Here is a 16,073-nt window from a genome sequence, read left to right as displayed (position 1 = left end):
GGGTGCAGGGACCAAGAAGAGTCAATTAGATGCAAAAAGATGTAAATTAATAAGATGAGTGGAAAGGATAAAATGACTTTTCACTTTAGAGAAGCATAGAATTATGTATCAGTAGAAAAATAATTTAGGAGATGCAAAATTATCTAAGCATAAGTAAAGCCTGCAAAGAAATGTAAGTCTGGAAAACAATAACATTAATAATGCTAATAAGAACCACCACTTAGGGGCACCTGGCTGACTCAGTAAGTAGAGCATCTGACTCTCGATCTTGGGGTCATGAGTTTGAGCCCCACCTCAGGTGCAGAGATTACTTAAAAAAATTTTTTTAAAATGACTTCTGTGGGCACCTGGTGGCTCAGTTGGGTGAGTACCCAACCCTTGATTTTGGCTCAGGTCATGCTCTCAGGATCTTGACATCAAGCCTCGTGTCTGCTTAAGGTTCTATCTCCCCTTCTGCTCCCCCCCGCCTCGAACTGCACTCACTCTCTCTCTCTCTCTCTCTCTCTCTCTCAAAAAATGACTTCTGAAAAACAACCACCAGTTAGTTGAGTGCATCTTATATCCAGGTACTGAGCTAGCCATTTGCGTACATTGTTCCCTGAATACTCACAACCACCCGATGTGTTGGATTAGAATTCTTATCTTTTTTTCTTTTTAAACTGAGAAAACTGAAGGTCACAGAGATAAGATAGCTTGCCAGGCTTGTATAGTGATTTAGGGGCAAAGCCAGGACTCAGCCCAAGCCTGTGTGGCTAACCAGCCTGCTCTTTCCCCTTTATTCTATAGTTCCATGCCATGTAACTACAGATACTTACAAAATGGTGACGATAAATACTAGTTTCCCAGAAAAAGTTAATCCAATTCAGGGAGATGACTTCAGATGTTTAGAAAAGATAGGAAGTTCAGGTCAAATACAAAAACTAAAAATTTCACTTTTATGACCAATTCTGGCACTACCTCTCAGGAGATGCAGATTCGCATTTGACAAAGTAGATAACATACATCGTAAGGGGAAACGTGCTGGCATTAGACAGGCAAGACTGACATGGTAGGTTAAAATAAACCTTTCATGTGGAAAGACCTATAATGAATAATGGCAGGACTAATTTCTAACAACTTAAATGAAAAGGAATCCATGAGTTCTTACTGACCAGAGTTTCTAAACAGCAGGGAGGCAAAGTGTTTTCTGGAAGAAAAGAAGCAAGGACAGAAGGAGAAAAGCCCCACTTTATGACCACCAGAGTATTAGTGGAATCAGGCAAGAATCACCAATGGATGTTCAGATCATGGGGTGAAAGATTGTTGGGGATCAGAATAATTAAACAGTCTCACAGGATCCCCCACAGATTTCTCATTAATTACAAAAAGAACAAAATACCTCTACAATTGTCAGGTCTAGTGGACACCACCTTAACCCCATGATCAAACAACACCACCAATAACAGGACAAATAAGCATCATGTATCCTTGATGTGATGTAAAAGGAGGGACAAAATATTCCTTATGTATTAAGTTGAAATTATAAGTTGTATGAAATTGCTGACATTTGACTGATGTTGATATAGAAAATAACCATTTCATGATTCAACCTAACAGTGTTTCTTTTGTTTAATATCAAGTTAATGATGAATCAACAACTGAAAAATTCTAAATGGGGGGGCATTCAGCAAAACAACTGGCCTGGACTCTTCAAACAATGTTAATATCCTGAAAGAATTAGCCAGGAAAAAAGCTGAGGTATTCTTTTAGATTAAAGGAGACTAAAGAGACATGAAACCAAATACGGTGATTGCTTCTTCTTTTTTTTTAAAGATTTTATTTATTTATTTGACAGACAGAGATCACAAGTAGACAGAGAGGCAGGCACAGAGAGAGAGGAGGAAGCAAGCTCCTTGCTGAGCAGAGAGCCTGATGCAGGGCTCAATCCCAGGTCTCTGGGATCATGACCTGAGCTGAAGGCAGAGGCTTTAACCCAGGTGCCCTGACGGTGATTGCTTCTTGTTAAGATCATGGGGTTGGGAGGAATAGCTCAGCTATCACAAATAATATTGGGATAAATGGAGACATTTAAATGTAGAATGTATATTAGATAATAGTATTATGTTAACTGTGAAATTTTATGAATATGATAATTGCACTGTGGTCTTGAAAAAGAGTGTCTTTGTCAATAGCAGATATATTTTGAAGTAATTGGAGTAAAGGGTTATAATGTCTGCAAATAACTCCCTAAAGTTTCTAAGTTTTGGGCAAAAAGGAGTGTGTGTGTGTGTGTGTGTGTGTGTGTGTGTGTGTGTATTTGTCACACACACACACACACACACACACACACACAGAAAGAGAGAGAGAGAGAGAAGGCATAAATGTGGCAAAACATTAAAAATTGACCGATCCAGGTGAATGGTATATGAACACTCATTACACCTTTCTTGTGACCTTCCTGTAGGCTTGACATTTTTAAGATAAAACATTGGAGAGGAGAAAAACGAATTGCCATTATTTTCATTCAGCATATCAGAATGCTGGGCTTCTGGGTACTTTCCTGGATGGAAATCTTTTGACTCTACAACCAGCTGTGTGGTGATGGGGATAGATTTTAAAAAGGACCAGTTGAAATAGAAAGGAAAGGATAACGGTGAGGAAAACGATGAGTTTCCACTTTACTGTGAATGGACCCGCTAAGCAAAATGGCGCATTTGTGAATAGAGTCTTCTCTCTGTACAGCGCAGCTGTCCACCGGCACCTGGGGGGTCCAGAGATCCATCTCCATCTGGGCATTAGGGTAAAGCTCCCTGTGGGATTCAGAAAAAGAATATTGAATTTTACTTGGATCTTAGAGCTTTTGGGAAATGAAGATTCTATAGAACCACTCACTGCCTATCTGGAGGTAAGAGAAAATTCTCTTTACTAAAAACAGACACAAAGAGTTGGATCTCCAGTTTTTTAAAACATACAATTCTGTTTGGACTGGAATGGTGAGGGCATAAGGCAGGCACAGCGTTTCTCTCTGTGCTCCGCCAAGCTCTGCTCAGCGCCACCCAGAATGGGGAAAGGGGGAGCCCAAAAGGCCGCCTCTCTTTCTCTTCTAAGGACTTCATCTTTTCCTGAGCACCTCATTGTTATTTTAGCTCTAGTTTGCCACTTGTCATGCCAGGCTTCCCGCCAAGATTGTCTTTGTGTTTTCCCTGGCCTTCAGTCAGGGTTTCGGTTCTTTGCAAGAGCCCCTTCCCGTCTGCTTTCCCATCTTTCACTCTTTTCCTTCTGTCTTGTCAGCTTTCCCTTTGTCCTTTTGGCTTTCCTGCCTGCTCTTCCTGCCAACAAGTCTGTACTTTCTCTCCTCCCTCCCGCCCCCCATTCCTGATCTCATTTTCAATGTAATTATATTTCCTTGGGAGGTGGAAATAGACGGATGAAGGAGAAAGTTATCCTTTATCACACCCCCACCCTTAAGATGAAGGTAAGAGATTGTTAATATAAGGAAATGTCTTTCAGCTAAAGTTTTGATTTCTCTAAAAGATTTTGATGGTCCATTTTTAAAGGATCATATTAATTTAAAACTACTGGGTATAGTGTATAGCATACAGATCTGGATTGAAAACCAGTTTCACCATTCAATGTGAACTGTACCTCTCTGTATCTCTGGTGTTTTGTTTTGCTTATGCTGGGGCAGGAGGGTGAGGGGCAGAAGGAGAGGGAGAGAGAGAAGCTTGAGCAGACTCCATGCTCATGGATACATGCATGCTCAGTTTGGAGCCTGATGTGGGGTTCTATCTCACAACCAGAGCCAAAAATCAAGAGTCGGTCACTTAATCAGCTGAACTGCCCAGGCACCCCTGTTTTGCTTTTTTAAGTATGAGAAATGGGTGTGATGATAGTGCCTTCCACAGAGGGTTGCTATGGAGATTAAATGGAATGATGCATCTAAAAGTACCTGGAGGAGGGTGGGCTCCCTGTGGGAGCTAGCTTGCTGTTACCATGAAATTCCTCAGGACTTCACTGTCCTGCCCAGACAGAAGCTCATCTCTTCCTCCTTAAGGCTCCTGTAGCCCAGCTCTTACCCTGGTCACGAGGCTGCCCTTTATTGTTTTTCTGCCTGCTTTCTTCTTTCCTTCCCACCATTCTCTTTCTCTCTCCTTCCTTTCATATGTTCTTCATCTCCCCTTTATTACCTTTCTTGTTTTCTTCGCCCCCTTCCACTTACCCACAAAGACTTAAAAAATATATCCAACACAAAAAGTCAAAATTCATAGTTGAAGAGAAAATAGGTGCAGGGAAAATGAGGACAGAGAGATCATAAAGCTGGAGTTAGAAAGAAATGCATGAATGCATTCTATGGTTAGGTGTAATTGTAGCTGGGGCCACCATTTTACTGAGCTCCCTAGCAGCCAAAGGAAAGATGGAGACAGAGTTAAGAGTAGTGAGGTCTATGTGATTAAGAGAATATACAAAAATTGTGGTTCTTTTCCTCAGTACTTTTGTGGATTCTCATAAAAGAAATGTTAGGTGATATAAGTAAATGCTGTCAAGCATAATACTAAGTCTACTTTCATAATAGATGTGATAATAAACTCCAGAAAACCGTTTCTTATGATGCCTTTCAATATAGGCTGATGATATATAGCTGAAGTTCAATTCAGTAAAAGCATTTTTATAAGGAACTAAAATAGTGTGCTTTATGTATGCAATCCTCCAACTTTGGCATGCTGCAAGGATAAATTTTAGAATACATAGAAGAATAAATAGACTCATGTCCTTCAGGCAATCCTCCGCAGATATTATCTCTGGCAACCAAGCTTTTGAAAAATATATGAAAGTAGAGTTCAAGGCAAGTCCCTGAGCATGGATACCCTCTGTTGTTGATGAAGGAGAGAGAGATGTCTTTGGACCATCAGGTAGAGAATAAGACCAAGGTGTTTTTTTATGAAAAGTTAGAGCCAAGCAAACATACCTGCCTGAACAAACTATCCCATTTCTGTGTGTGGAGGGCTGAGAGATAATGTAAAGACAAAGTCAAAATAGTTCTGAATTCCAACACCGGGTAGATCTTTGTGATACATTATTAAATGATGGAAAGAGCTGGATACCATTTTGGGGACAAAGAGCACAAACATATGCACAAAAAGAAAATACACCAAAATGTTAATAGAAGAAATCTCTGGGAAGTAGGATTTTGGATGATGTTTCTTCTTTTTATATATGGTTCTACAATGAGCAGATGTTACTTTGGTTATAAGGAAAAAAATAAAGCAATGGAAGTTATTTTCAGAGAAAAAGAGCTACACTGGACTTCTTCAATACATGCATGAATTAGTAAATGCGGTCACAAATTCCATGGCACTCACTGCATTTGAAAATCCCCTAGGAACCTTATAAAGATACTGATGCCCTGGACCTCCTCCAGATCAATTAAATTAGGATCTCTGAGGGTAGTTCCCAGGTATTGGCATTTAAAAAAATTCCCTAGGTAGTTATAATGTGCAGCTAGGATATGAGTCAGCACTCCACACTACAGAACACACCTGGAATAATTGAGCCCTGGACAATGTTCCAAGCAGGCAATCTCTTTTCATTGGCCTATGAGGACCTTCCATAATCTGGTCCCTGCTTTTCTCTCCAACATCAGCTCATCCCAGTCTTATTCATTCAGTCCCCAGAACAGTGGTTAGCACATAGTAGGTTCTAAATTTAAAACAAAGTAGGACTGAATGAATCCATCGATATGGTTTTCTGACTGTGGCACAGAAAAAATAATCATCCGTGTTGAAGCAATGTAGTTTTCTATGAATTATTTATAAATTGCATTAATTGGTTTTGATATCTTAGTAGGCTCTTGGAGAATAGAAAGGGTGATAATTTTGGTTTTCCAATCATTGATCTTAATTATCCTTTTGTAATCATTGGATATCAGGATCATTTATTTGGTAGGTCATTTTTTAAATGCATAACAAGAATTTCTTCTCCATGATGATAGACTCTTGCTTTCTCACTACCATATCTCTTTGACCTAGGAAAGTGCTTGGTTCATAGTAAGCATCCAATAAACACTCATTGAATGCATATTGAAGAAGTAAATAGTAATGAGAGCATAATATTAATGTAAAGGTAATAAAAAGCATAATATTCATGTAGAAGAAAGTATGCATCTTTTTATTCCCCACATGATGGGTTAGGATGTTTATAGGGGGTGGGAGGAATTGTGCATACACTCACACAAAAGTCATGTCAAATTACTTAGGCAACTGTTGAGCAAACAAGTGACTGAGAAGTTAAAAACTCACACTGAAATATGGTTTTGGAACCCACCTTTTGGCATGCGAAGGATTAGATGAGGCACAGTCGGTAGCAGTTGGGTTCCTACACAGCCACCAGAGGGATCTTTTAAAAATGTAAGTGAGATTATGTTTCTCCTCTATTCAAAACCCTCTAGCGATCTTACCTCACACCATATACAAAAATCAAGTCACAATAGATTAAAAACTTAAACTTAAGAGCTAAAACTATAAAACTCGTAGAAGAAAACATAGGGGAAACCCGTCACAACATTGGTTCAGCAATAGTGTTTTGGATATGACACCAAAATCACAGGGAACAGAAGAAAACATGGATAAACTGAACAGCATCAAAATTCAAAGCTTTTGTGCACCAGAGGACACTAGAAAGAGAATGAAAAGGCAACTCACAGAATGGAGAAAATATTAAAAAATAGTATATTTGATAAGTTGTTCATATCCAGATATAGAAAGGACTCATAACTCAATAGTAAAAAAACTTAACAACCCAATTAAAAATAGACAAAGGACTTAATAGACATATTCAAGTAAAGAAGATAGACAGTGATCAATAAACACATGGGAAAATGTTGAAAATCACTAATCATTAAGAAAACACAAATCAAAATCACAAGATACCACTTCAAATCCATTAGGATAGCTATTATCAGAAAACCTGAAAATAACAGGTATTGGTAAGGATGTGGAGAAATTGAACCCTTGTGCACTATAGGTGGAAATATAAAATGGTGCATTCAAGAGAACAATATGGTGATTCCTCAAAATAGTAAACATAAAATTACCATGTGACTCCAAAATTTCATTTCTGGTTACATAACCAGAATAATTGAAAATAGGGACTCAAAGCTAATTTCTACAACTCATTCATAACAACATTATTCACGATAACCAAAAGGTAAAAGCAAACCAAGTGTCCCTTGATAGATGAATGGCAAACATAATGTGGTATATACACACAATGGACTACTAAGGAAGGAAATTTTGCTACATGCTACAACATGGGTGAATCTTCAGAGCATTATACTAAATGAAATAAGCCAATTGCAAAAGAACAAATATTGCATGATTCCATTTACATAAGGTACCTAGGATAGTTAAAATCATAAAACAGAAATCAGAAGTCAGAAAGTAGAATAATGGTTGTCAGGGGTTGAGGAGGTGGGAGGTAAGAGGAAATGGGGAGTTAGTTAATGGCTACAGCATTTCTGTTTATGACGATAAAAAAGTTCTAGAGATGGATGGTAGTGATGGTTGCATGACAGTGTGAATGTACTGAATGCCATTGAACTGTACACTTAAAAATGGTTAAAATAATAAATTTTATATGACATATATTTTACCACAATAAAAAATCCTTACAATCATGTTTGGAATTGGTAATATTATTTTGTTACTGTCCCCACTTGATAGGTGAGGAACATGAGGTTCAGAGGGGTTAACTGATTTGCCCAGGGTTACCTACTTCATGAACCACCAAAAACAAAACAAAACAAAATAAACTCTTCACTGATGCCCCATTTCAGAATAAAGGCCAGACATCCTTAGTCTGTCTTTTTAAATGACCTTCTATAATCTGGCACATGTCCTGCCAACCCATAGCTCTTTGATGCTTTCTTTTATATTTTCCCTGTGGTTTGCTTTGCTCCAACCACACATTTCAGGGATACTCCTGCCACAGGACATTTGCACTTGCTATTATCACTGCCCACACTGTTTTTCCTCCCTTCTTTACCATTTTCAGGTCTTTGCTCTTCTGACACATTCTCAATGAGGCCTCTCCAACCACACCTATTTAAATTTCAACCCCTTCCTCCAGACACACACCTGTGTTCTTCCTTCATTTTGCTTCTTATCACTTATTTCCATCTGACACAATTTGTTTATACTTTATTTACAATTTCCTATCTGACTTGCTTTATGAAAACTAGAATTTTTGTCTCTTACATTCTCTGCTTTATTTCCAGCACCTTGAGCATTGCCTGACACATAACAGTTACCAAGTTAATATATGTTGAATGAATGAATAAATAAACCTGAAAATATTATATGCTTATACTCTGATGAGTTATGACACCTCACTCTGGTCATCTCTGTGTTTTCAATAATCCATTCACCTGTATCAAGTCTAATATCTGCTAGCTTATCAGGATCAGTTTTTGTCTCCCCAAATTGACTACGTGATTCAAAACACATAACAGAAGTTGCATATATGTGTATGTTAATGGAGTATTGGTGGAAATTAAGACTCGGATGTTAAAGAGAAGCAGCAGGTAGGTCACCATCAACATATCCCATCTAAAAATTTCCTAAATAAATTCATGGTCTGGTCTTGGGACACAATGAAGCTGTTCATTATCTGTAAGTGTGTTCCTACTCTTGTGATCTGTCTTCAGATGGAGAAAATGAAGCTAATCAAATGAGAAGTTTAATTATAGACAACTTCTCTGATTTCCTGCATCTCGAGGCTCAGAGCAAGCACTGATGAAGGGAGACAGAGTGATTTTGTATAGGGTTTGGCCTTAGTTACCACTTATGTAGGTGAAGATCCCCTCACCCCCTTAACCTTTAGGCAACACAGACTGGATGTCTTGGTTTAAGAGTTTCCTGCAACAGTCCAGAATTCTCATTTCAGAAATCCTCAACGGTGCAATTGGGAAATTCTTGGCATTTGTTTCCCTGGCAGTGAATGGGTCCAACACCAAGAAAAGAAGATACTCAGTAGTGAAGGACCTGGGTCTGGAAGAGATGTGCTCCATCTGCCAAGGCATTTTCTGCACATGGCTGGGCTTTTTTCCCCCTACTTTTTTTTTTTTTTTAAACACTTGCCCAGCGAACTGCACAGTAAGTCATTTGTGCCAATAAAATGACAGTCTCTTCAAGGCTACAGATTAAGAATATGAATTGTCTGCTAAAAATGGGCTCTGGGAGATATATATATATATATATATTCCCCTACTCCTTCCCAAACTCTCTCTTTCCCTCTTGCACAAATAACACATACACAACTGCACACTCATAAAAATTGGATTTTCCAAAATTTCCCACTCGCCTAGGAAGCAAAATACAAAGCTGGATGAGGAAACATGACTCAGCCCCCTACGTTTAGTATTTACTGCCAAATAACAGATTTTTCAGGAAGAAAAGTCATATTTCCCAAACCACCACCAAAGTGAAAGGATCTGATCCTCAGTGTTTGCCTCAGACTCTTTATGAGGCTGTGGTCGGGTGATGGGCAGTGGCTAGAGGTTGCGTGAGCCCCAGAATGCTTTGCCTCCCTTTGTGGGACAACATTTTTTGACAGTTATCGACAATTCTCATTTCCACGTGACAGAGTCCATATGGTCAAAAGAATGTGACCCACGCCTTATAAAAGCAACAGCATGGTGTTTTTACTTTTTTACTTGAAAGCGTGTTCTGTTCAGGGCAATTTTAATGGAACTGAGAGTTTAGTGGGCTGTGGTACAAATAAGCACACTTGAGTAATATTTTAGAAGCAACACAGACTTCTCTGAATGACAGCCTGATTAAGCGGTAAGAGAATAGTCTGGGATCCGGGAAGTCCAGTCTGAACAAGGACTCTGGGATATGCATTTCTGTGGCTCTCTTTGGATGCAGGTTTTCTTACCTGTGGAATCGACGTGAGTATTTAGGAAACAAAAGTGTCGAAAGGACTGGTGTTTTTTAAATGCTCACGCTGGTTTCTTTCACCCCAGCCACAACTATTCTCCATGGCATTCTGCTGGACTTTGAAGAATGTTGGTATGATAATCGCAGGAAAGAAACTCTGCCTCTGGAAACCATATGTTACTGCACATTTACGGAGCTTCAACTCTGATTCCACATCCAGAAGGAACTGTGTGACTCAAGGGGACAGTTTCCACCTCTTCACCGATCATGTTTGAGGTGAGAAAAAGGAATATCTGAAGGAATAAATGTAATGTGTTGTGGAAGTCAGCCTTGAGTTATGTATGGGGTGGACTTAGAAACAATTCCATTTTTTCTCAGCACTGGACAGCCTATGGTTGTGAGGGAAAAGGGAGAGACAGAATATGTAATTTCAGTTTTGAAGATGTTACACTTTGAATTATGTTGACAGAGAGGGTTTGTTCCCAGGAGCCCCACCGAACAGCCCGGTTGGGTTATCTAGGGAAGGAATAAAGACATCAGTAGAGCTGCCCTATGTTCTCTCCTCCAAACCAACGTCTGTGTGTTCCAGGGAAGGAATCTCAGCTTATTCATGAGCGGTGCTCTTTTTCCACAGGATAGTCATTGTTTTGAAAGTAGGAGAAAACCTCAACAGCTCTGAAGCGTATAATTATGCTTTCTTATTACCCAACAAGAATGTTCTCTGGAGTGTTGTTGTGATGATATACTTGCAAGTACTTGGCAGAGGGGAGGGTAGCTTAGCAGGAGGGTGGGAGGCCAGGGAGCCGAGCGGCTTGACTTCCATTCTGCTTATTCGGTCTTTCCTGTCTAACAGCTCTCGCGGCTCTGTGGCTTTTCTTCAAATCAACTAGGTAGACTTTTGGTGTGGGTTCCCAGGCTCCATTAGGTTATCAGTGTAATAAGTGATTTCAGAGTATTAGGGCAGATTCCACTATCACTGAATCATCTACAGATTCAAGGCCAGATGATGACATCAGAAACATATGTGTTCATCTGGCGGCAACACTTGGCCTAAGAAACAGAGCAAGAGCTCCAGTGGGAGAACTAGGCTTTCATTGGCCTAAAAAGAACCCCAAGAGGTGAGTTCCTTTATCTTTTGCCTCCAGGCAAGAAGTCACTTAAAAAAAAAATCCCCCTTAAATGGTTGATAGGCTGTTCTCGAATATTTCTGAGGGAGCCCTTTTAGAAAGCTAGGGCTTAAGTGTTTCACCAACAAGGCAAGGCTTCGCGTGTGAGGAATAAATTCTGTATGCTATAACTCATAATTACCATGATTTTATAAACCTGGAATTTCCTAACCAAGCTCTTTATTTTCATTCAGAGAAGCATCTGCGGGATCATTCTTCATTAATCACGTCTGCCCACCCAAATGCCCATCTATATTTTTTTAAAAAGCATATTCCAGTTAGGTGTTTTAAGTAGGCACATCACTATACTGGGTGTGGTAATTCCTCCAAATGCATTTTTTGTCAAGCCATGGGACAAATTTTAAATCATTTTATAAGTTGACATCATATTTGAGCTTTAGGCAGGCCCTGTGGTTTCCATGGTAACAAAATCACTTCAGAGTATAAGAAACATGTGGAAGATTATAGAAAAAAAAAAAAGAGGGAATCTGAATTGAACAAAAGGCAGGAGCTAAATTCAGAATTTCTTGGGATGCTGGTTTTATTACTGTTTTATTTATTTCAAAAGACTAGTACAAATCCTGATGCTACGAGGTGCAAATTGTGTCTGTTTTCTTGTCATCTTTCAGGATCCAAGATCATCTTACTCCAACCTACGGTTTTACAGATGCTTACATTCCCCATTGTGTGTGTGTGTGTGTGTGTGTGTGTGTGTGTGTGTATCTATGTATATCTACACACACACACACACACACACAGAAGATCTGTGGTCTTCAAAAAAACTAATTTCACCACTTTAGATTAGGTACTGGTAGTAAGAAGATTTTCCCAAGGACCTGCCTCGTTTTCTCTCTATACACATACAAGCACCAAGACACTGGAAAGCTCTGCTGGATAAGTAGTGTAGTGACTTGGCAGCATGATTTGTTCACTCACTTGTTCATTTGTTAGAGACATACTTACTGAGCAGCTCTTATGACAGATAGAGCCCTTGTACCAGACATCGAGCTGTACATCGACAATTTGGTTACCAGTAAGTACCATGTGGGTAATGTATGAAAGGTTTAGTGGGAACCTTCCTGGTCTCTTACCTGGTCTCCTCTGTGATCAATAGCTCACGTTTCCCAAGTTCCCAGGTCTGTGGGCAGCTCAGATGGCAATGTGGGTCCCTCACCAAATGGGCTCTTTTGTATAGAGGTTTGGGCTATTGGGTCTTTCACTTATTAACTTCTCTGAGTGAGGAGACTTGCACCCTTAATCCTGTTTTTTTCTACTATTCTGATTGGCTGGAGCCAATGTAATCCTAGTACTTTGGCCTCTAAGTGATGAGAACTAGGACAGGATTAGCTAGAAATTTTAAGACAGCATCTATGTTTGTGACACATCATTAAGCACATATTAGCTGTTCTGGGCAATGAATTTCTCCTTTTGCTTATGTCAGAAAATGGAACCAAAGGGAAGCCATTTGTCTCAACTCTCCTCAGTGATAGGCATTGGGATTATTAAATTTAGAGCTGGAAGAAATGTCATCCTTAGAGAAACATCTCCTTCGAGACTGACAGTCAGAGTGAAATTTGACACCCTCCTTCTGGGCTCACCTGTTTGGATTGTTTTGGAGGTCTTTCAAAGGGATGGATCTTCTTGTGAGGGCAGGCTCACAGAGGAACAGTGGAGAGGGCTTAGCTGTGACGTTGCAGGCTGCAAGGTAGGCGTGCCCAAGAATGCATCAAAGGCATTAGCGCCGATCTCTGGAAAGAAGCAGTAGTAATTAAAATATTTGCCATCTTTCTCTTTGAGAAGGATTTCTGTCCCATGGCAACATAATAGCACTAGTAAATGTGATCTGTCAGAGTGCGTGGCTGGAAATGCATACGATGGTTAGGGACCTAACACTGCTTTTAGTGAACCCCTGGTCCTTCCATCTGGGACACACCTCTCCTCTTGTGCATTCAAGTCTACCCTTCTGCCTCCTTCAGGACGTGGTGCTCATAATTATTCATTACTTTTGTCTCGCATCTTCAATTACTTTATTTTCTTTGGCTTTTTCCTTTTATAAATAAAGAGGTGCCAAACTCCCCAAACCTTAAAAAAGAAAACACACAAGCAAGTGAAACCTTGTGGTCAGGCTTCTCTTTTTGACCTCTTACAGTCCAGCTCTTGTCCTATCTCTGCTGAAATTCTTGCTGGGGGTGCAGTCAGAGCCCTGTTTCTGTCCTACTTGCATTCTTGGCAGCATTCCTTTTCCTCTCGAACACCCCTTCCTTTTTGATAAGCACTCCTCTGGCTTCTATACCATTATGCCCTTGAATTTCCCTTGCTTCTCTATCTCCCACCATTTCTGTGCAATATCTTCACCATTTCTCCTTTACTGCCCATGGTTAGAAATCATTTTCCACGGGCGCCTGGGTGGCTCAGTGGGTTAAGCCGCTGCCTTCGGCTCAGGTCATGATCTCAGGGTCCTGGGATCGAGTCCCGCATCGGGCTCTCTGCTCAGCAGGGAGCCTGCTTCCCTCTCTCTCTCTGCCTGCCTCTCTGACTACTTGTGATTTCTCTCTGTCAAATAAATAAATAAAATCTTTAAAAAAAAAAAAAGAAATCGTTTTCCAGATAATATCCCTACCCTTGGTACTCATCTGTTCTCTCTCACTCTATTTTCCCACATTAAATGAAATGTTCTCCCACATTAAACTTCTACTTTTGTAGGTAAAATGTGATCACATATTAGCAATTTCATATGGGTCAACCCATAATAATTTTCATATTCCCATTTCCAGTCCTGATCTTTCTCCTGAGCACAGACAAATATTTCCAATGATCAACCAGACATATCCGATTGGATTGTCCTAAGTCACCTCAAAATTTATACATCTCAAATGGAAAGCTTATGAATGACAGAAATTTCTGTACCTCAAGTATTCTTAGTCTTTTTTTTTTTTTTTTAAGTATGCTTCACACTCAGTATGGAGCCCAATGCAGGGCTTGAACTCACCATCTTGAGATCAAGATCTGAGCTGAGATCAAGAGTCAGAAGTTCTACTGTGAGTCACCCAGGTGCCCCAGAAATTTCAGTAATTTTTGAAATCTTCCTCCTTTTGCACTTCTGTGGCCAGTCACAAAGTCAGAGAATCCCATCCCATAAAGATCCCACTGTATTATCTTAGATCAGACCATTACTATGGTTTACCTGGTGATTGCAATGGCTTCATCTATGGAATTTCTGCTTCTCTTGGCACTGCATTCCATTTCATCTTGTATCTTGCCACCAAAAATATCTTCTAAAAAGCAAACCTGAGCATGTGACCCCAAGATGCATCACCATCCAGTTCTTGAGTTCAGCTCCTATGATTCTGACCCTCCAATCCTTCACCACAGTTGTTCTGATGGAATGACTTGTTGTTTCCTGAAACATCAGACTCTTTCACAACCCTGTGCTTTCTTCTGTCAGAACTGTTCTTCTCATTCTCTAAGAAACTCTGACTCACTCTCTGATGGTCAGCTTAAAAACATCATCCTATATCAAGCCTCACCAAACTCTTCCTGCCAAGTTGGTCCCGTGATTTCCATATACTTTGCCCACATTTCTAGTCTAGCACTTTTCAGGTCATCTGGTAGTTGGATTTATCCATTTGTCTTGAATAGATTAAACACTCAGATCATGTTTCTCTCATTTCTAAATTCAGAGTATGTGCATTTCTTCTTTTGCTGAAGCAATTTGAGTGAGACTCCCATGAGATTTCAGAGGAAGTTGTAGAAGAGAGGATGTACGAAGAATTCAACCTTTCATTTTGTGTTCCTTGGCAAAATAGAAAGCCTCCCTTTTGACACAGGGTCCCTGTCTAATCTTGGTGATCAGACGGGATGGGAGCCCAAAGCTGTTGTTTCACTGATCCTCAGGATGTCAGCTATTAGCAACGCCCACTGAAAACCCAGAGTAGAACAGAGAAGAAAGAGGAAACCATGTCCAAGTGAGTAACTCAGAGTCAGTGTGAGGAATTGAATCTCTGGCCATCTTTTCTCAGGTATCAGGTGCTATGAACACCGTGGACCTGCCCCTACATTGCTTGGCCCCTGCCTAACACGCTGCCTGCCATTTTCTGTCTCCTACTTGAGGAAGTACAGAATGATTTGTAGTTCCCTACATACAATGTCCTCCTGACTACCTCTGTGCTTTTGCTCATGGTGCTCTCTTTGCCTAGAACGCTACCTCAGATTCCCCTGTTCATTCTGATGAATTCTGATGAATTCATTTTGAATTCATCAAAATTCGAGATTCAAGAGAAATCCAGTCACCACTTCTCCAAACCCATCTCTGACCCATTCGCCTTCCTTCCCAGGCTGGGTTAGATTGATTCTGCATGCCGACGTTACATAGTATATCATGAACACTATGGCATAATGGGGCCCAGCTGAGGAAACATGTTCCTGATTTCCAGCCCAAGTCCCCCTTGCATATTCCATTAGGGCTGGAATTAATTTCTCATTCACACAAAGACAGACTCGTAGTGCCCTGTGCCTACCCCCATCACTGTCATGACCAACTACAGTGTACTATGACTACCTATCTACCTTCTCTTTTCTCCACTGGAGCCCTGGAGGGCCAGCTCCTGTACCTAGTACAACGTTTGGCATGAGTGACTATGGAGAGCGTTATTTGTTGGATTCTAACAGTTATTAAGAACTAGACACCATTCCAGGAACTTTTGATACCTTAAGTCATTTACTTCTCACAATGATCATGAGGAGAGGGACAACTTGACCAATTTACAGAAGATCGAATACCGAAGTATCAAGCAATGAAGAAAGAGGCCTAAATCATACGACTGGTAAGTGTGGAGTCAGGTTTTGCTGTGTTTGGGCTCCATGTTGCCCATTCTCTAAGCCCCTGCACAACACCATCTCTTAAGTGAAAACTTGTCAGGTCTCTACTTCCTTTTATTTGTCCTCCTTCAGGAAAAAAACAAAACAAAACAAAAATAGCCCTTGTGTGCAACAC

The 16,073-nt window shown here is 40.2% G+C and overlaps 1 long non-coding RNA gene across 2 annotated transcripts; it reads left to right on the top strand.

Annotated features, from left to right (window-relative positions):
* The first annotated feature begins 3,208 nt into the window (after positions 1-3,208).
* LOC116588101 lies at positions 3,209-13,447 on the top strand. Of its 2 annotated transcripts, none has more exons than XR_004284782.1 (4): positions 3,209-3,454; positions 10,001-10,190; positions 10,906-11,032; positions 11,710-13,447. It is a non-coding gene; the product is annotated as an uncharacterized LOC116588101 (long non-coding RNA). The 2 variants fall into 2 exon arrangements; XR_004284783.1 differs by lacking the exon at positions 3,209-3,454 and adding an exon at positions 9,728-9,925.
* The last annotated feature ends 2,626 nt before the right edge of the window (positions 13,448-16,073 follow it).

Source organism: Mustela erminea, chromosome 4 (genome assembly GCF_009829155.1).
Source record: "Mustela erminea isolate mMusErm1 chromosome 4, mMusErm1.Pri, whole genome shotgun sequence".
NCBI classification, from domain to species: Eukaryota; Metazoa; Chordata; class Mammalia; order Carnivora; family Mustelidae; genus Mustela; species Mustela erminea.
The sequence above is the reverse complement of the archived record's forward strand: the minus strand, read 5'-3'. Positions and strand labels throughout refer to the sequence as shown.